The sequence below is a fragment of the Ammospiza caudacuta genome, chromosome 4 (genome assembly GCF_027887145.1).
Source record: "Ammospiza caudacuta isolate bAmmCau1 chromosome 4, bAmmCau1.pri, whole genome shotgun sequence".
Classification (NCBI taxonomy): domain Eukaryota; kingdom Metazoa; phylum Chordata; class Aves; order Passeriformes; family Passerellidae; genus Ammospiza; species Ammospiza caudacuta.
Window position 1 is genome coordinate 37191732 of NC_080596.1, and position 20846 is coordinate 37212577.

Consider the following 20846-nt stretch of genomic DNA (forward strand, 5'->3'; position numbering starts at 1 on the left):
CCAAACACTTGGCAGACCTCCGTGCAACGTCCAGAACACGATGGGAGATGTTTTCTGTGCTCCCGCAGGTTTTCCTTGCCAGACAGAGTGGAAAAGCTTTCTGCTAGGATGTAGACCACAAAAGACGCTAAAGACGAAGGGACGGTGCTCTCGGGAGCTAAGCGCCGCTCCCGGGCTTCTTTCGGCAGAAGCCGCGCTAAGAGAGCACTGTGAGCGGTACAATCGTTCTTGCGCGAAGAAGCCGCTTCTTCGGGTCCGGGAGCTGGAGAGAGCGGCAGCATCGGAAAGCTGAAGAAGGAAGCTGTACAACACTGGGATTGTGTGCTCAACTTGCCAACTGATAGAAAACAGTACCTTACCATTCTCCTGACTTTTCTAATCACATGAATATTCGATAAGAAGCGGTTTTGGACAGCTTTCCCTTTCTTTATGCCAAACACTTGGCAGACATCCGTGCAACGTCCAGAACACGATGGGAGATGTTTTCTCTGCTCCCGCAGGTTTTCCTTGCCAGACTGAGTGGAAAAGCTTTCTGCTAGGATGTAGACCACAAAAGACGCTAAAGACGAAGGGACGATGCTCTCCGGAGCTAAGCGACGCTCCCGGGCTTCTTTCGGCAGAAGCCGCGCTAAGAGAGCACTGTGAGCGGTACAATCGTCTTTGCGCGAAGAAGCCGCTTATTGGGCTCCGGGAGCCAGAGAGAGCGGCAGCATCGGAAAGGTGAAGAAAGAAGCTGTACAACACTGGGATTGTGTGCTCAACTTGCCAACTGATAGAAAACAGTACCTTACCATTCTCCTGACTTTTCTAATCACATGAATATTCGATAAGAAGCTGTTTTGGACAGCTTTTCTTTTCTTTATGCCAAACACTAGGCAGACATCCGTGCAACGTCTAGAACACGATGGGAGATGTTTTCTGTGCTCCCGCAGGTTTTCCTTGCCAGACAGAGTGGAAAAGCTTTCTGCCAGGATGTAGACCACAAAAGCCGCTAAAGACGAAGGGACGATGCTCTCCGGAGCTAAGCGCCGCTCCCGGGGGTCTTTCGGCAGAAGCCGCGCTAAGAGAGCACTGTGAGCGTTACAATCGTCTTTGCGCGAAGAAGCCGCTTCTTGGGCCCAGGGAGCCGGAGAGAGCGGCAGCATGGGAATGGTGAAGAAGGAAGCTGTACAACACTGGGATTGTGTGCTCAACTTGCCAACTGACAGAAAACAGTACCTTACCATTCTCCTGAATTTCCAATCACATGAATATTCGATAAGAAGCTGTTTTGGACAGCTTTTCCTTTCTTTATGCCAAACACTTGGCAGACATCCGTGCAATGTCCAGAACACGATGGGAGATGTTTTCTGTGCTCCCGCAGGTTTTCCTTGCCAGACAGAGTGGAAAAGCTTTCTGCTAGGATGTAGACCACAAAAGACGCTAAAGACGAAGGGACGATGCTCACGGGAGCTAAGCGCCGCTCCCGGCCTTCTTTCGGCAGAAGCCGCGCTAAGAGAGCACTGTGAGCGGTACAATCGTCTTTGCGCGAAGAAGCCGCTTCTTCGGCTCCGGGAGCCGGAGAGAGCGGCAGCATGGGAAAGGTGAAGAAGGAAGCTGTACTACACTGGGATTGTGTGCTCAACTTGCCAACTGATAGAAAACAGTACCTTACCATTCTCCTGACTTTTCTAATCACATGAATATTCGATAAGAAGCTGTTTTGGACAGCTTTTCCTTTCTTTATGCCAAACACTTGGCAGACATCCGTGCAACGTCCAGAACACGATGGGAGATGTTTTCTGTGCTCCCGCAGGTTTTCCTTGCCAGACAGAGTGGAAAAGCTTTCTGCTAGGATGTAGACCTCAAAAGACGCTAAAGACGAAGGGACGATGCTCTCCGGAGCTAAGCGCCGCTCCCGGGCTTCTTTCGGCAGAAGCCGCGCTAAGAGAGCACTGTGAGCGGTACAATCGTCTTTGCGCGAAGAAGCCGCTTCTTCGGCTCCGGGAGCCGGAGAGAGCGGCAGCATCGGAAAGCTGAAGAAGGAAGCTGTACAACACTGGGATTGTGTGCTCGACTTGCCAACTGATAGAAAACAGTACCTTACCATTCTCCTGCCTTTTCCGATCACATGAATATTCGATAAGAAGCTGTTTTGGACAGCTTTTCTTTTCTACATGCAAACACTTGGCAGACATCCGTGCAAAGTCCAGAACACGATGGGAGATGTTTTCTGTGCTCCCGCAGGTTTTCCTTGCCAGACAGAGTGGAAAAGCTTTCTGCTAGGACGTAGACCACAAAAGACGCTAAAGACGAAGGTACGATGCTCTCCGGAGCTAAGCGCCGCTCCCAGGCTTCTTCCGGCAGAAGCCGCGCTAAGAGAGCACTGTGAGCGGTACAATCGTCTTTGCGCGAAGAAGCCGCTTCTTCGGCTCCGGGAGCCGGAGAGAGCGGCAGCATCGGAAAGCTGAAGAAGGAAGCTGAACAACACTGGGATTGTGTGCTCAACTTGCCAACTGATAGAAAACAGTACCTTACCATTCTCCTGCCTTTTCCGATCACGTGAATATTCGATAAGAAGCTGTTTTGGACAGCTTTTCTTTTCTTTTGCCAAACACTTGGCAGACATCCGTGCAAAGTCCAGAACACGATGGGAGATGTTTTCTGTGCTCCCGCAGGTTTTCCTTGCCAGACAGAGTGGAAAAGCTTTCTGCTAGGATGTAGACCACAAAAGACGCTAAAGACGAAGGTACGATGCTCTCCGGAGCTAAGCGCCGCTCCCGGGCTTCTTTCGGCAGAAGCCGCGCTAAGAGAGCACTGTGAGCGGTACAATCGTCTTTGCGCGAAGAAGCCGCTTCTTCGGCTCCGGGAGCCGGAGAGAGCGGCAGCATCGGAAAGCTGAAGAAGGAAGCTGTACAACACTGGGATTGTGTGCTCAACTTGCCAACTGATAGAAAACAGTACCTTACCATTCTCCTGACTTTTCTAATCACATGAATATTCGATAAGAAGCTGTTTTGGACAGCTTTTCCTTTCTTTAAGCCAAACACATGGCAGACCTCCGTGCAAAGTCCAGAACACGATGGGAGATGTTTTCTGTGCTCCCGCAGGTTTTCCTTGCTAGACACACTGGAAACGGTATTTGCTAAGATGTAGACTACAAAAGACGCTAAAGACGAAGAGACGATGCTCTCCGGAGCAAAGCGCCGCTCCCGGGCGTCTTTCGGCAGAAGCGGCGCTAAGAGAGCACTGTGAGCGTTACAATCGTCTTTGCGCGAAGAAGCCGCTTCTTGGGCCCAGGGAGCCGGGGAGAGCGGCAGCATGGGAAAGGTGAAGAAGGAAGCTGTACTACACTGGGATTGTGTGCTCAACTTGCCAACTGATAGAAAACAGTACCTTACAATTCTCCTGACTTTTCTAATCTCATGAATATTCGATAAGAAGCTGTTTTGGACAGCTTTTCTTTTCTTTATGCCAAACACTAGGCAGACCTCCGTGCAACGTCTAGAACACGATGGGAGATGTTTTCTGTGCTCCCGCAGGTTTTCCTTGCCAGACAGAGTGGAAAAGCTTTCTGCCAGGATGTAGACCACAAAAGACGCTAAAGACGAAGGGACGATGCTCTCGGAAGCTAAGCGCCGCTCCCGGGCTTCTTTCGGCAGAAGCCGCGCTAAGAGAGCACTGTGACCGGTACAAACCTCTTTGCCCGAAGAAGCCGCTTCTTGGGCTCCGGGAGCCGGAGAGAGCGGCAGCATCGGAAAGGTGAAGAAGGAAGCTGTACAACACTGGGATTGTGTGCGCAGCTTGCCAACTGATATAGAACTGTACCTTACCATTCTCCTGACTTTTCCAATCTCATGAACATTCGATAAGAAGTTATTTTGGACAACTTTTCTTTTCGTCATGCAAACACTTGGCAGACCTCCGTGCAATGTCTAGAACACGATGGGAGATGTTTTCTGTGCTCCCGCAGGTTTTCCTTGCTAGACACACTGGAAACGGTATTTGCTAAGATGTAGACTACAAAAGACGCTAAAGACGAAGGGACGATGCTCTCCGGAGCTAAGCGTCGCTCCCGGGCTTCTTTCGGCAGAAGCGGCGCTAAGAGAGCACCGTGAGCGGTGCAATCGTTTTTGCGCGAAGAAGCCGTATCTTCGGCTCAGGGAGCCGGAGAGAGCGGCAGCATGGGAAAGGTGAAGAAGGAAGCTGTACTACACTGGGATTGTGTGCTCAACTTGCCAACTGGTAGAAAACAGTACCTTACCATTCTCCTGACTTTTCCAATCACATGAATATTCAATAAGAAGCTGTTTTGGACAGCTTTTCCTTTCTTTATGCCAAACACTTGGCAAACATCCGTGCAACTTCCAGAAAACGATGGGAGATGTTTTCTGTGCTCCCGCAGGTTTTCCTTGCCAGACAGAGTGGAAAAGCTTTCTGCTAGGATGTAGACCACAAAAGACGCTAAAGACGAAGGTACGATGCTCTCCGGAGCTAAGCGCCGCTCCCGGGCTTCTTTCGGCAGAAGCCGCGCTAAGAGAGCACTGTGAGCGGTACAATCGTCTTTGCGCGAAGAAGCCGCTTCTTCGGCTCAGGGAGCCGGAGAGAGCGGCTGAATCGGAAAGGTGAAGTAGGAAGCTGTACAACACTGGGATTGTGTGCGCAGCTTGCCAACTGACAGAAAACAGTACCTTACCATTCTCCTGACTTTTCCAATCACATGAACATTCGATAGGAAGTTATTTTGGACTACTTTCCTTTTCTTCATGCAAAAACTTGGCAGACCTCCGTGCAACGTCCAGAACACAATGGGAGATGTTTTCTGTGCTCCCGCAGGTTTTCCTTGCCAGACAGAGTGGAAAAGCTTTCTGCTAGGATGTAGACCACAAAAGACTCTAAAGACGAAGGGACGATGCTCTCCGGAGCTAAGCGCCGCTCCCGGGCTTCTTTCGGCAGAAGCCGCGCTAAGAGAGCACTGGGACCGGTACTATCGTCTTTGCGCGAAGAAGCCGCTTCTTCGGCTCCGGGAGCTGGAGAGAGCGGCAGCATCGGAAAGGTGAAGAAAGAAGCTGTACAACACTGGGATTGTGTGCTCAACTTGCCAACTGATGGAAAACAGTACCTTACTATTCTCCTGACTTTTCTAATCACATGAATATTCGATAAGAAGCTGTTTTGGACAGCTTTTCTTTTCTTTATGCCAAACACTTGGCAGACCTCCGTGCAACGTCCAGAACAGGATGGGAGATGTTTTCTGTGCTCCCGCAGGTTTTCCTTGCCAGACAGATTGGAAAAGCTTTCTGCTAGGATGTAGACCACAAAAGACGCTAAAGACGAAGGTACGATGCTCTCCGGAGCAAAGCGCCGCTCCCGGGCGTCTTTCGGCAGAAGCCGCGCTAAGAGAGCACTGTGAGCGTTACAATCGTCTTTGCGCGAAGAAGCCGCTTTTTGGGCTCAGGGAGCCGGGGAGAGCGGCAGCATGGGAAAGGTGAAGAAGGAAGCTGTACAACACTGGGATTGTGTGCTCAACTTGCCAACTGATAGAAAACAGTACCTTACCATTCTCCTGACTTTTCTAATCACATGAATATTCGATAAGAAGCTGTTTTGGTCAGCTTTACCTTTCTTTATGCCAAACACTTGGCAGACATCCGTGCAACGTCCAGAACACGATGGGAGATGTTTTCTGTGCTCCCGCAGGTTTTCCTTGCCAGACAGAGTGGAAAAGCTTTCTGCTAGGATGTAGACCTCAAAAGACGCTAAAGACGAAGGTACGATGCTCTCCGGAGCTAAGCGCCGCTCCCGGGCTTCTTTCGGCAGAAGCCGCGCTAAGAGAGCACTGTGAGCGGTACAATCGTCTTTGCGCGAAGAAGCCGCATCTTCGGCTCCGGGAGCCGGAGAGAGCGGCAGCATCGGAAAGCTGAAGAAGGAAGCTGTACAACACTGGGATTGTGTGCTCGACTTGCCAACGGATAGAAAACAGTACCTTACCATTCTCCTGCCTTTTCCGATCACATGAATATTCGATAAGAAGCTGTTTTGGACAGCTTTTCTTTTCTTCATGCAAACACTTGGCAGACATCCGTGCAAAGTCCAGAACACGATGGGAGATGTTTTCTGTGCTCCCGCAGGTTTTCCTTGCCAGACAGAGTGGAAAAGCTTTCTGCCAGGATGTAGACCACAAAAGACGCTAAAGACGAAGGGACGATGCTCTCCGGAGCAAAGCGCCGCTCCCGGGCGTCTTTCGGCAGAAGCCGCGCTAAGAGAGCACTGTGAGCGTTACAATCGTCTTTGCACGAAGAAGCCGCTTCTTGGGCTCAGGGAGCCGGGGAGAGCGGCAGCATGGGAAAGGTGAAGAAGGAAGCTTTACTACACTGGGATTGTGTGCTCAACTTGCCAACTGATAGAAAACAGTACCTTACAATTCTCCTGACTTTTCTAATCACATGAATATTCGATAAGAAGCTGTTTTGGACAGCTTTTCTTTTCTTTATGCCAAACACTAGGCAGACCTCCGTGCAACGTCTAGAACACGATGGGAGATGTTTTCTGTGCTCCCGCAGGTTTTCCTTGCCAGACAGAGTAAAAAAGCTTTCTGCTAGGATGTAGACCACAAAAGACGCTAAAGACGAAGGGACGGTGCTCTCGGGAGCTAAGCGCCGCTCCCGGGCTTCTTTCGGCAGAAGCCGCGCTAAGAGAGCACTGTGAGCGGTACAATCGTCTTTGCGCGAAGAAGCCGCTTCTTCGGGTCCGGGAGCTGGAGAGAGCGGCAGCATGGGAAAGGTGAAGAAGGAAGCTGTACAACACTGGGATTGTGTGCTCAACTTGCCAACTGATAGAAAACAGTACCTTACCATTCTCCTGACTTTTCTAATCACATGAATATTCCATAAGAAGCTGTTTTGGACAGCTTTTCTTTTCTTTATGCCAAACACTTGGCAGACCTCCGTGCAACGTCCAGAACATGATGGGAGATGTTTTCTGTGCTCCCGCAGGTTTTCCTTGCCAGACAGAGTGGAAAAGCTTTCTGCTAGGATGTAGACCACAAAAGACGCTAAATACGAAGGGACGGTGCTCTCGGGAGCTAAGCGCCGCTCCCGGGCTTCTTTCGGCAGAAGCCGCGCTAAGAGAGCACTGTGAGCGGTACAATCGTCTTTGCGCGAAGAAGCCGCTTCTTCGGGTCCGGGAGCTGGAGAGAGCGGCAGCATCGGAAAGCTGAAGAAGGAAGCTGTACAACACTGGGATTGTGTGCTCAACTTGCCAACTGATAGAAAACAGTACCTTACCATTCTCCTGACTTTTCTAATCACATGAATATTCGATAAGAAGCGGTTTTGGACAGCTTTCCCTTTCTTTATGCCAAACACTTGGCAGACCTCCGTGCAACGTCCAGAACAGGATGGGAGATGTTTTCTCTGCTCCCGCAGGTTTTCCTTGCCAGACTGAGTGGAAAAGATTTCTGCTAGGATGTAGACCACAAAAGACGCTAAAGACGAAGGTACGATGCTCTCCGGAGCTAAGCGCCGCTCCCGGGCTTCTTTCGGCAGAAGCCGCGCTAAGAGAGCACTGTGAGCGGTACAATCGTCTTTGCGCGAAGAAGCCGCTTCTTGGGCTCCGGGAGCCAGAGAGAGCGGCAGCATCGGAAAGGTGAAGAAAGAAGCTGTACAACACTGGGATTGTGTGCTCAACTTGCCAACTGATAGAAAACAGTACCTTACCATTCTCCTGACTTTTCTAATCACATGAATATTCGATAAGAAGCTGTTTTGGACAGCTTTTCTTTTCTTTATGCCAAACACTAGGCAGACCTCCGTGCAACGTCTAGAACACGATGGGAGATGTTTTCTGTGCTCCCGCAGGTTTCCCTTGCCAGACAGAGTGGAAAAGCTTTCTGCTAGGATGTAGACCACAAAAGACGCTAAAGACGAAGGGACGATGCTCTCCGGAGCTAAGCGCCGCTCCCGGGGGTCTTTCGGCAGAAGCCGCGCTAAGAGAGCACTGTGAGCGTTACAATCGTCTTTGCGCGAAGAAGCCGCTTCTTGGGCCCAGGGAGCCGGAGAGAGCGGCAGCATGGGAATGGTGAAGAAGGAAGCTGTACAACACTGGGATTGTGTGCTCAACTTGCCAACTGATAGAAAACAGTACCTTACCATTCTCCTGACTTTTCCAATCACATGAATATTCGATAAGAAGCTGTTTTGGACAGCTTTTCCTTTCTTTATGCCAAACACTTGGCAGACATCCGTGCAATGTCCAGAACACGATGGGAGATGTTTTCTGTGCTCCCGCAGGTTTTCCTTGCCAGACAGAGTGGAAAAGCTTTCTGCTAGGATGTAGACCTCAAAAGACGCTAAAGACGAAGGGACGATGCTCTCCGGAGCTAAGCGCCGCTCCCGGGCTTCTTCCGGCAGAAGCCGCGCTAAGAGAGCACTGTGAGCGTTACAATCGTCTTTGCGCGAAGAAGCCGCTTCTTGGGCTCCGGGAGCCGGAGAGAGCGGCAGCATCGGAAAGCTGAAGAAGGAAGCTGTACAACACTGGGATTGTGTGCTCAACTTGCCAACTGATAGAAAACAGTACCTTACCATTCTCCTGCCTTTTCCGATCACATGAATATTCGATAAGAAGCTGTTTTGGACAGCTTTTCTTTTCTACATGCAAACACTTGGCAGACATCCGTGCAAAGTCCAGAACACGATGGGAGATGTTTTCTGTGCTCCCGCAGGTTTTCCTTGCCAGACAGAGTGGAAAAGCTTTCTGCTAGGACGTAGACCACAAAAGACGCTAAAGACGAAGGTACGATGCTCTCCGGAGCTAAGCGCCGCTCCCAGGCTTCTTCCGGCAGAAGCCGCGCTAAGAGAGCACTGTGAGCGGTACAATCGTCTTTGCGCGAAGAAGCCGCTTCTTCGGCTCCGGGAGCCGGAGAGAGCGGCAGCATCGGAAAGCTGAAGAAGGAAGCTGAACAACACTGGGATTGTGTGCTCAACTTGCCAACTGATAGAAAACAGTACCTTACCATTCTCCTGCCTTTTCCGATCACGTGAATATTCGATAAGAAGCTGTTTTGGACAGCTTTTCTTTTCTTTTGCCAAACACTTGGCAGACATCCGTGCAAAGTCCAGAACACGATGGGAGATGTTTTCTGTGCTCCCGCAGGTTTTCCTTGCCAGACAGAGTAAAAAAGCTTTCTGCTAGGATGTAGACCACAAAAGACGCTAAAGACGAAGGTACGATGCTCTCCGGAGCTAAGCGCCGCTCCCGGGCTTCTTTCGGCAGAAGCCGCGCTAAGAGAGCACTGTGAGCGGTACAATCGTCTTTGCGCGAAGAAGCCGCTTCTTCGGCTCCGGGAGCCGGAGAGAGCGGCAGCATCGGAAAGCTGAAGAAGGAAGCTGTACAACACTGGGATTGTGTGCTCAACTTGTCAACTGATAGAAAACAGTACTTTACCATTCTCCTGACTTTTCTAATCACATGAATATTCGATAAGAAGCTGTTTTGGACAGCTTTTCCTTTCTTTAAGCCAAACACATGGCAGACCTCCGTGCAACGTCCAGAACACGATGGGAGATGTTTTCTGTGCTCCCGCAGGTTTTCCTTGCTAGACACACTGGAAACGGTATTTGCTAAGATGTAGACTACAAAAGACGCTAAAGACGAAGAGACGATGCTCTCCGGAGCAAAGCGCCGCTCCCGGGCGTCTTTCGGCAGAAGCGGCGCTAAGAGACCACTGTGAGCGTTACAATCGTCTTTGCGCGAAGAAGCCGCTTCTTGGGCCCAGGGAGCCGGGGAGAGCGGCAGCATGGGAAAGGTGAAGAAGGAAGCTGTACTACACTGGGATTGTGTGCTCAACTTGCCAACTGATAGAAAACAGTACCTTACAATTCTCCTGACTTTTCTAATCTCATGAATATTCGATAAGAAGCTGTTTTGGACAGCTTTTCTTTTCTTTATGCCAAACACTAGGCAGACCTCCGTGCAACGTCTAGAACACGATGGGAGATGTTTTCTGTGCTCCCGCAGGTTTTCCTTGCCAGACAGAGTGGAAAAGCTTTCTGCCAGGATGTAGACCACAAAAGACGCTAAAGACGAAGGGACGATGCTCTCGGAAGCTAAGCGCCGCTCCCGGGCGTCTTTCGGCAGAAGCCGCGCTAAGAGAGCACTGTGAGCGGTACAATCGTCTTTGCGCAAAGAAGCCGCTTCTTCTGCTCCGGGAGCCGGAGAGAGCGGCAGCATGGGAAAGGTGAAGAAGGAAGCTGTACAACACTGGGATTGTGTGCTCAACTTGCCAACTGATAGAAAACAGTACCTTACCATTCTCCTGACTTTTCTAATCACATGAATATTCGATAAGAAGCTGTTTTGGACAGCTTTTCCTTTCTTTATGCCAAACACTTGGCAGACATCCGTGCAACGTCCAGAACACGATGGGAGATGTTTTCTGTGCTCCCGCAGGTTTTCCTTGCCAGACAGAGTGGAAAAGCTTTCTGCTAGGATGTAGACCACAAAAGACGCTAAAGACGAAGGGACGATGCTCTCCGGAGCTAAGCGCCGCTCCCGGGCTTCTTTCGGCAGAAGCCGCGCTAAGAGAGCACTGTGAGCGGTACAATCGTCTTTGCGCGAAGAAGCCGCTTCTTCGGCTCCGGAAGCCGGAGAGAGCGGCAGCATCGGAAAGGTGAAGAAGGAAGCTGTAGAACACTGGGATTGTGTGCTCAACTTGCCAACTGATAGAAAACAGAACCTTACCATTCTCCTGACTTTTCTAATCACATGAATATTCGATAAGAAGCTGTTTTGGACAGCTTTTCTTTATGCCAAACACATGGCAGACCTCCGTGCAACGTCCAGAACACGATGGGAGATGTTTTCTGTGCTCCTGCAGGTTTTCCTTGCCAGACAGAGTGGAAAAGCTTTCTGCCAGGATGTGGACAACAAAAGACGCTAAAGACGAAGGGACGATGCTCTCCGGAGCTAAGCGCCGCTCCCGGGCTTCTTTCGGCAGAAGCCGCGCTAAGAGAGCACTGTGAGCGGTACAATCGTCTTTGCGCGAAGAAGCCGCTTCTTGGGCTCCGGGAGCCGGAGAGAGCGGCAGCATCGGAAAGCTGAAGAAGGAAGCTGTAGAACACTGGGATTGTGTGCTCAACTTGCCAACTGATAGAAAACAGTACCTTACCATTCTCCTGACTTTTCTAATCACATGAATATTCGATAAGAAGCTGTTTTGGACAGCTTTTCCTTTCTTTAAGCCTAACAATTGGCAGACATCCGTGCAACGTCCAGAACACGATGGGAGATGTTTTCTGTGCTCCCGCAGGTTTTCCTTGCCAGACAGAGTGGAAAAGCTTTCTGCTAGGATGTAGACCACAAAAGACGCTAAAGACGAAGGGACGATGCTCTCCGGAGCTAAGCGCCGCTCCCGGGCGTCTTTCGGCAGAAGCCGCGCTAAGAGAGCACTGTGAGCGGTACAATCGTCTTTGCGCGAAGAAGCCGCTTCTTGGGCCCAGGGAGCCGGAGAGAGCGGCAGCATGGGAAAGGTTAAGAAGGAAGCTGTACAACACTGGGATTGTGTGCTCAACTTGCCAACTGATAGAAAACAGTACCTTACCATTCTCCTGACTTTTCCAATCACATGAATATTCGATAAGAAGCTGTTTTGGACAGCTTTTCTTTTCTTTATGCCAAACACTAGGCAGACCTCCGTGCAACGTCCAGAACAGGATGGGAGATGTTTCCTGTGCTCCCGCAGGTTTTCCTTGCCAGACAGAGTGGAAAAGCTTTCTGCTAGGATGTAGACCACAAAAGACGCTAAAGACGAAGGTACGATGCTCTCCGGAGCTAAGCGCCGCTCCCGGGCTTCTTTCGGCAGAAGCCGCGCTAAGAGAGCACTGTGAGCGGTACAATCGTCTTTGCGCGAAGAAGCCGCTTCTTCGGATCCGGGAGCCGGAGAGAGCGGCAGCATCGGAAAGCTGAAGAAGGAAGCTGTACAACACTGGGATTGTGTGCTCAACTTGCCAACTGATAGAAAACAGTACCTTACCATTCTCCTGACTTTTCCAATCACATGAATATTCGATAAGAAGCTGTTTTGGACAGCTTTTCTTTTCTTTATGCCAAACACTTGGCAGACCTCCGTGCAACGTCCAGAACACGATGGGAGATGTTTTCTGTGCTCCCGCAGGTTTTCCTTGCCAGACAGAGTAAAAAAGCTTTCTGCTAGGATGTCGACCACAAAAGACGCTAAAGACGAAGGGACGATGCTCTCGGGAGCTAATCGCCGCTCCCGGGCGTCTTTCGGCAGAAGCCGCGCTAAGAGAGCACTGTGAGCGGTACAATCGTCTTTGCGCGAAGAAGCCGCTTCTTCGGGTCCGGGAGCCGGAGAGAGCGGCAGCATCGGAAAGGTGAAGAAGGAAGCTGTACTACACTGGGATTGTGTGCTCAACTTGCCAACTGATAGAAAACAGTACCTTACCATTCTTCTGACTTTTCTAATCACATGAATATTCGATAAGAAGCTGTTTTGGACAGCTTTCCCTTTCTTTATGCCAAACACTTGGCAGACATCCGTGCAAAGTCCAGAACACGATGGGAGATGTTTTCTGTGCTCCCGCAGGTTTTCCTTGCCAGACAGAGTGGAAAAGCTTTCTGCCAGGATGTAGACCACAAAAGACGCTAAAGACGAAGGGACGATGCTCTCCGGAGCTAAGCGCCGCTCCCGGGCGTCTTTCGGCAGAAGCCGCGCTAAGAGAGCACTGTGAGCGGTACAATCGTCTTTGCGCGAAGAAGCCGCTTCTTGGGCTCAGGGAGCCGGGGAGAGCGGCAGCATCGGAAAGGTGAAGAAGGAAGCTGTACAACACTGGGATTGTGTGCTCAACTTGCCAACTGATAGAAAACAGTACCTTACCATTCTCCTGCCTTTTCCAATCACATGAATATTCGATAAGAAGCTGTTTTGGACAGCTTTTCTTTTCTTCATGCAAACACTTGGCAGACATCCGTGCAAAGTCCAGAACACGATGGGAGATGTTTTCTGTGCTCCCGCAGGTTTTCCTTGCCAGACAGAGTGGAAAAGCTTTCTGCTAGGACGTAGACCACAAAAGACGCTAAAGACGAAGGGACGATGCTCTCCGGAGCTAAGCGCCGCTCCCAGGCTTCTCCCGGCAGAAGCCGCGCTAAGAGAGCGCTGTGAGCGGTACAATCGTCTTTGCGCGAAGAAGCAGCTTCTTCGGCTCCGGGAGCCGGAGAGAGCGGCAGCATCGGAAAGCCGAAGAAGGAAGCTGTACAACATTGGGATTGTGTGCTCAACTTGCCAACTGATAGAAAACAGTACCTTACCATTCTCCTGCCTTTTCCGATCACGTGAATATTCAATAAGAAGCTGTTTTGGACAGCTTTTCTTATCTTTTGCCAAACACATGGCATACCTCCGTGCAACGTCCTGAACACGATGGGAGATGTTTTCTGTGCTCCCGCAGGTTTTCCTTGCCAGACAGAGTGGAAAAGCTTTCTGCCAGGATGTAGACCACAAAAGACGCTAAAGACGAAGGGACGATGCTCTCGGAAGCTAAGCGCCGCTCCCGGGCTTCTTTCGGCAGTAGCCGCGCTAAGAGAGCACTGTGACCGGTACAATCGTCTTTGCGCGAAGAAGCCGCTTCTTCTGCTCCGGGAGCCGGAGAGAGCGGCAGCATGGGAAAGGTGAAGAAGGAAGCTGTACAACACTGGGATTGTGTGCTCAACTTGCCAACTGATAGAAAACAGTACCTTACCATTCTCCTGACTTTTCTAATCACATGAATATTCGATAAGAAGCTGTTTTTGACAGCTTTTCCTTTCTTTATGCCAAACACTTGGCAGACATCCGTGCAAAGTCCAGAACACGAAGGGAGATGTTTTCTGTGCTCCCGCAGGTTTTCCTTGCCAGACAGAGTGGAAAAGCTTTCTGCCAGGATGTAGACCACAAAAGACGCTAAAGACGAAGGGACGATGCTCTCCGGATCTAAGCGCCGCTCCCGGGCTTCTTTCGGCAGAAGCCGCGCTAAGAGAGCACTGTGAGCGGTACAATCGTCTTTGCGCGAAGAAGCCGCTTCTTCGGCTCCGGGATCCGGAGAGAGCGGCAGCATCGGAAATGTGAAGAAGGAAGCTGTACAACACTGGGATTGTGTGCTCAACTTGCCAACTGATAGAAAACAGTACCTTACCATTCTCCTGACTTTTCTAATCACATGAATATTCGATAAGAAGCTGTTTTGGACAGCTTTTCTTTTCTTTATGCCAAACACTTGGCAGACATCCGTGCAACGTCCAGAACACGATGGGAGATGTTTTCTGTGCTCCCGCAGGTTTTCCTTGCCAGACAGAGTGGAAAAGCTTTCTGCCAGGATGTAGACCACAAAAGACGCTAAAGACGAAGGGACGATGCTCTCCGGTGCTAAGCGCCGCTCCCGGGCTTCTTTCGGCAGAAGCCGCGCTAAGAGAGCACTGTGACCGGTACAATCGTCTTTGCGCGAAGAAGCCGCTTCTTGGGCTCCGGTTGCCGGAGAGAGCGGCAGCATCGGAAAGGTGAAGAAGGAAGCTGTACAACACTGGGATTGTGTGCTCAACTTGCCAACTGATAGAAAACAGTACCTTACCATTCTCCTGACTTTTCTAATCACATGAATATTCGATAAGAAGCTGTTTTGGACAGCTTTCCCTTTCTTTATGCCAAACACTAGGCAGACCTCCGTGCAACGTCTAGAACACGATGGGAGATGTTTTCTGTGCTCCCGCAGGTTTTCCTTGCCAGACAGAGTGGAAACGCTTTCTGCTAGGATGTAGACCACAAAAGACGCTAAAGACGAAGGGACGATGCTCTCCGGAGCTAAGCGCCGCTCCCGGGCTTCTTTCGGCAGAAGCCGCGCTAAGAGAGCACTGTGAGCGGTACAATCGTCTTTGCGCGAAGAAGCCGCTTCTTCGGCTCCGGGAGCCGGAGAGAGCGGCAGCATCGGAAAGCTGAAGAAGGAAGCTGTACAACACTGGGATTGTGTGCTCAACTTGCCAACTGATAGTAAACAGTACCTTACCATCCTCCTGACTTTTCTAATCACATGAATATTCGATAAGAAGCTGTTTTGGACAGCTTTTCTTTTCTTTATGCCAAACACTTGGCAGACCTCCGTGCAACGTCCAGAACACGATGGGAGATGTTTTCTGTGCTCCCGCAGGTTTTCCTTGCCAGACAGAGTGGAAAAGCTTTCTGCCAGGATGTAGACCACAAAAGACGCTAAAGACGAAGGGACGATGCTCTCCGGAGCTAAGCGCCGCCCCCGGGCTTTTTTCGGCAGAAGCCGCGCTAAGAGAGCACTGTGAGCAGTACAATTGTATTTGCGCGAAGAAGCCGCATCTTCGGCTCAGGGAGCCATGAAGAGAGGCAGCATCAGAAAGGTGAAGAAAGAAGCTGTACTACACTGGGATTGTGTGCTCAACTTGCCAACTGATAGAAAACAGTACCTTACAATTCTCCTGACTTTTCTAATCACATGAATATTCGATAAGAAGCTGTTTTGGACAGCTTTTCTTTTCTTTATGCCAAACACATGGCAGACCTCCGTGCAACGTCCAGAACATGATGGGAGATGTTTTCTGTGCTCCCGCAGGTTTTCCTTGCCAGACAGAGTGGAAAAGCTTTCTGCTAAAATGTAGACCACAAAAGACGCTACAGACGAAGGGACGATGCTCTCCGGAGCAAAGCGCCGCTCCCGGGCGTCTTTCGACAGAAGCCGCGCTAAGAGAGCACTGTGAGCGTTACAATCGTCTTTGCGCAAAGAAGCCGTTTCTTGGGCTCAGGGATCCGGAGAGAGCGGCAGCATGGGAAAGGTGAAGAAGGAAGCTGTACAACACTGGGATTGTGTGCTCAACTTGCCAACTGATAGAAAACAGTACCTTACCATTCTCCTGACTTTTCCAATCACATGAATATTCGATAAGAAGCTGTTTTGGACAGCTTTTCTTTTCTTTATGCCAAACACTTGGCAGACCTCCGTGCAACGTCCAGAACACGATGGGAGATGTTTTCTGTGCTCCCGCAGGTTTTCCTTGCCAGACAGAGTAAAAAAGCTTTCTGCTAGGATGTAGACCACAAAAGACGCTAAAGACGAAGGGACGATGCTCTCCGGAGCTAAGCGCCGCTCCCGGGCTTCTTTCGGCAGAAGCCGCGCTAAGAGAGCACTGTGAGCGGTACAATCGTCTTTGCGCGAAGAAGCCGCTTCTTGGGCTCCGGTTGCCGGAGAGAGCGGCAGCATGGGAAAGGTGAAGAAGGAAGCTGTACTACACTGGGATTGTGTGCTCAACTTGCCAACTGATAGAAAACAGTACCTTACCATTCTCCTGACTTTTCTAATCACATGAATATTCGATAAGAAGCTGTTTTGGACAGCTTTTCCTTTCTTTATGCCAAACACATGGCAGACGTCCGTGCAACGTCTAGAACACGATGGGAGAGGTTTTCTGTGCTCCCGCAGGTTTTCCTTGCCAGACAGAGTGGAAAAGCTTTCTGCTAGGATGTAGACCACAAAAGACGCTAAAGACGAAGGGACGATGCTCTCGGAAGCTAAGCGCCGCTCCCGGGCTTCTTTCGGCAGAAGCCGCGCTAAGAGAGCACTGTGACCGGTACAATCATCTTTGCGCGAAGAAGCCGCTTCTTCGGCTCCGGGAGCCGGAGAGAGCGGCAGCATCGGAAAGGTGAAGAAGGAAGCTGTACAACACTGGGATTGTGTGCTCAACTTGCCAACTGATAGAAAACAGTACCTTACCATTCTCCTGACTTTTCTAATCACATGAATATTCGATAAGAAGCTGTTTTGGACAGCTTTCCCTTTCTTTATGCCAAACACTTGGCAGACATCCGTGCAACGTCCAGAACACGATGGGAGATGTTTTCTGTGCTCCCGCAGGTTTTCCTTGTCAGAGAGAATGGAAACGCGTTCTGCTAGGATGTAGACCACAAAAGACGCTAAAGACGAAGGTACGATGCTCCCCGGAGCTAAGCGCCGCTCCCAGGCTTCTTCCGGCAGAAGCCGCGCTAAGAGAGCACTGTGAGCGGTACAATCGTCTTTGCGCGAAGAAGCCGCTTCTTGGGCTCCGGGAGCCGGAGAGAGCGGCAGCATGGGAAAGGTGAAGAAGGAAGCTGTACAACACTGGGATTGTGTGCTCAACTTGCCAACTGATAGAAAACAGTACCTTACCATTCTCCTGACTTTTCTAATCACATGAATATTCGATAAGAAGCTGTTTTGGACAGCTTTTCCTTTCTTTATGCCAAACACATCGCAGACCTCCGTGCAACGTCCAGAACACGATGGGAGATGTTTTCTGTGCTCCTGCAGGTTTTCCTTGCCAGACAGAGTGGAAAAGCTTTCTGCCAGGATGTAGACCACAAAAGACGCTAAAGACGAAGGGACGATGCTCTCCGGTGCTAAGCGCCGCTCCCGGGCTTCTTTCGGCAGAAGCCGCGCTAAGAGAGCACTGTGAGCGGTACAATCGTCTTTGCGCGAAGAAGCCGCTTCTTGGGCTCCGGTTGCCGGAGAGAGCGGCAGCATCGGAAAGGTGAAGAAGGAAGCTGTACTACACTGGGATTGTGTGCTCAACTTGCCAACTGATAGAAAACAGTACCTTACCATTCTCCTGACTTTTCTAATCACATGAATATTCGATAAGAAGCTGTTTTGGACAGCTTTTCCTTTCTTTATGCCAAACACATGGCAGACGTCCGTGCAACGTCTAGAACACGATGGGAGAGGTTTTCTGTGCTCCCGCAGGTTTTCCTTGCCAGACAGAGTGGAAAAGCTTTCTGCTAGGATGTAGACCACAAAAGACGCTAAAGACGAAGGGACGATGCTCTCGGAAGCTAAGCGCCGCTCCCGGGCTTCTTTCGGCAGAAGCCGCGCTAAGAGAGCACAGTGACCGGTACAATCATCTTTGCGCGAAGAAGCCGCTTCTTCGGCTCCGGGAGCCGGAGAGAGCGGCAGCATCGGAAAGGTGAAGAAGGAAGCTGTACAACACTGGGATTGTGTGCTCAACTTGCCAACTGATAGAAAACAGTACCTTACCATTCTCCTGACTTTTCTAATCGCATGAATATTCGATAAGAAGCTGTTTTGGACAGCTTTCCCTTTCTTTATGCCAAACACTTGGCAGACATCCGTGCAACGTCCAGAACACGATGGGAGATGTTTTCTGTGCTCCCGCAGGTTTTCCTTGTCAGAGAGAATGGAAACGCGTTCTGCTAGGATGTAGACCACAAAAGACGCTAAAGACGAAGGTACGATGCTCCCCGGAGCTAAGCGCCGCTCCCAGGCTTCTTCCGGCAGAAGCCGCGCTAAGAGAGCACTGTGACCGGTACAATCGTCTTTGCGCGAAGAAGCCGCTTCTTGGGCTCCGGGAGCCGGAGAGAGCGGCAGCATCGGAAAGGTGAAGAAGGAAGCTGTACAACACTGGGATTGTGTGCTCAACTTGCCAACTGATAGAAAACAGTACCTTACCATTCTCCTGACTTTTCTAATCACATGAATATTCGATAAGAAGCTGTTTTGGACAGCTTTTCCTTTCTTTATGCCAAACACATGGCAGACCTCCGTGCAACGTCCAGAACACGATGGGAGATGTTTTCTGTGCTCCTGCAGGTTTTCCTTGCCAGACAGAGTGGAAAAGCTTTCTGCCAGGATGTAGACCACAAAAGACGCTAAAGACGAAGGGACGATGCTCTCCGGTGCTAAGCGCCGCTCCCGGGCGTCTTTCGGCAGAAGCCGCGCTAAGAGGGCACTGTGAACGGTACAATCGTCTTTGCGCGAAGAAGCCGCTTCTTGGGCTCCGGGAGCCGGAGAGAGCGGCAGCATGGGAAAGGTGAAGAAGGAAGCTGTACTACACTGGGATTGTGTGCTCAACTTGCCAACTGATAGAAAACAGTACCTTACCATTCTCCTGACTTTTCTAATCACATGAATATTCGATAAGAAGCTGTTTTGGACAGCTTATCTTTTCTTCATGCAAACACTTGGCAGACATCCGTGCAACGTCCAGAACACGATGGGAGATGTTTTCTCTGCTCCCGCAGGTTTTCCTTGCCAGACAGAGTGGAAAAGCTTTCTGCTAGGATGTAGACCACAAAAGACACTAAAGACGAAGGAACGATGCTCTCCGGAGCTAAGCGCCGCTCCCGGGCTTCTTTCGGCAGAAGCCGCGCTAAGAGAGCACTGTGAGCGGTACAATCGTCTTTGCGCGAAGAAGCCGCTTCTTCGGCTCCGGGAGCCGGAGAGAGCGGCAGCATCGGAAAGCTGAAGAAGGAAGCTGTACAACACTGGGATTGTGTGCTCAACTTGCCAACTGATAGAAAACAGTACCTTACCATTCTCCTGACTTTTCCGATCAGATGAATATTCGATAAGAAGCTGTTTTGGACAGCTTTTCCTTTCTTTATGCCAAACACTTGGCAGACATCCGTGCAAAGTCCAGAACACGATGGGAGATGTTTTCTGTGCTCCCGCAGGTTTTCCTTGCCAGACAGAGTGGAAAAGCTTTCTGCTAGGACGTAGACCACAAAAGACGCTAAAGACGAAGGGACGATGCTCTCCGGAGCTAAGCGCCGCTCCCAGGCTTCTCCCGGCAGAAGCCGCGCTAAGAGAGCACTGTGAGCGGTACAATCGTCTTTGCGCGAAGAAGCCGCTTCTTCGGCTCCGGGAGCCGGAGAGAGCGGCAGCATCGGAAAGCCGAAGAAGGAAGCTGTACAACATTGGGATTGTGTGCTCAACTTGCCAACTGATAGAAAACAGTACCTTACCATTCTCCTGCCTTTTCCGATCACGTGAATATTCAATAAGAAGCTGTTTTGGACAGCTTTTCTTATCTTTTGCCAAACACATGGCAGACCTCCGTGCAACGTCCTGAACACGATGGGAGATGTTTTCTGTGCTCCCGCAGGTTTTCCTTGCCAGACAGAGTGGAAAAGCTTTCTGCCAGGATGTAGACCACAAAAGACGCTAAAGACGAAGGGACGATGCTCTCGGAAGCTAAGCGCCGCTCCCGGGCTTCTTTCGGCAGTAGCCGCGCTAAGAGAGCACTGTGACCGGTACAATCGTCTTTGCGCGAAGAAGCCGCTTCTTCTGCTCCGGGAGCCGGAGAGAGCGGCAGCATGGGAAAGGTGAAGAAGGAAGCTGTACAACACTGGGATTGTGTGCTCAACTTGCCAACTGATAGAAAACAGTACCTTACCATTCTCCTGACTTTTCTAATCACATGAATATTCGATAAGAAGCTGTTTTTGACAGCTTTTCCTTTCTTTATGCCAAACACTTGGCAGACATCCGTGCAAAGTCCAGAACACGAAGGGAGATGTTTTCTGTGCTCCCGCAGGTTTTCCTTGCCAGACAGAGTGGAAAAGCTTTCTGCCAGGATGTAGACCACAAAAGACGCTAAAGACGAAGGGACGATGCTCTCCGGAGCTAAGCGCCGCTCCCGGGCTTCTTTCGGCAGAAGCCGCGCTAAGAGAGCACTGTGAGCGGTACAATCGTCTTTGCGCGAAGAAGCCGCTTCTTCGGCTCCAAGAGCCGGAGAGAGCGGCAGCATCGGAAATGTGAAGAAGGAAGCTGTACAACACTGGGATTGTGTGCTCAACTTGCCAACTGATAGAAAACAGTACCTTACCATTCTCCTGACTTTTCTAATCACATGAATATTCGATAAGAAGCTGTTTTGGACAGCTTTTCTTTTCTTTAAGCCAAACACATGGCAGACATCCGTGCAACGTCCAGAACACGATGGGAGATGTTTTCTGTGCTCCCGCAGGTTTTCCTTGCCAGACAGAGTGGAAAAGCTTTCTGCCAGGATGTAGACCACAAAAGACG